The sequence below is a fragment of the Mesitornis unicolor genome, unplaced genomic scaffold (assembly GCF_000695765.1).
Source record: "Mesitornis unicolor isolate BGI_N332 unplaced genomic scaffold, ASM69576v1 scaffold9362, whole genome shotgun sequence".
NCBI lineage: Eukaryota > Metazoa > Chordata > Aves > Mesitornithiformes > Mesitornithidae > Mesitornis > Mesitornis unicolor.
In genome coordinates, this window is record NW_010168482.1 from 15406 (window position 1) to 16143 (window position 738).

Consider the following 738-nt stretch of genomic DNA (forward strand, 5'->3'; position numbering starts at 1 on the left):
AACATCTTTTTATTTCCTTCTCTTGAGATGGCACTAGAGAATTAAGAAGGAAAAAAAAAAGGCACCAAAAAACGCCCAACCCTCGCACCCCATATTCCTGCCACTGATTGGTTTGAGGTCGTCCTTCCTGCTCCGTTTTGTTCATGACACTTAAAAAGACTAGCACAAAGTTATTTCTTCATTTGATTCTGGAGATGCTTGACGCTCTCCTTTACCAGGGAGCAGGAAGGCCTGTTGAAACCTGAAGCTTCCCTTGCAGTTTGTGGAAGAGCAGGAGGCCTGGAGGCAAAGGGACATAGACCAGAACGGATCAGGTACCTAGCGTGTCTGAGACTGGGGAGACTGTGCAATAAAGCCAGGTTAAGAAATCCAGAGAAAGTTGAGGAAAGAAAGTAGCAGGAGAAAGCAGACAAACCTATCTAAACAGCAGCAACAAAATAAGATAACAAAATGCATTATGAAATCCAGAAAACCAATGTGCTCATGGATCTCCTGTTGCACTGAAAATAGTAAGAGCTTATGCTTGTGTCTAGCCTCTTTACAGTCACTAGTTTGAAAAGTCTCTTTTATTATGACTTTGTTATAACGGGGAAAAGAGGCAAGTGCTGTCACTGCTGAAGTAAGAACACAAACCACCAGAGGTACACAGATGGGAAGCTTTGTGTTAGTATTCCTTACTTACTGTGTTTCCTTCCATATCACACCACTTCTGGGGATATGGTTGTATTGCCGGTTCAG

General features: G+C 42.8%; 1 protein-coding gene across 1 annotated transcript in view; it reads left to right on the plus strand.

Moving 5' to 3' along the window:
* STAMBPL1 (STAM binding protein-like 1) overlaps positions 1-738 on the plus strand; it is a 12187-nt gene that overhangs the window by 4628 nt on the left and 6821 nt on the right. The gene's annotated exons all lie outside the window — the stretch shown is intronic.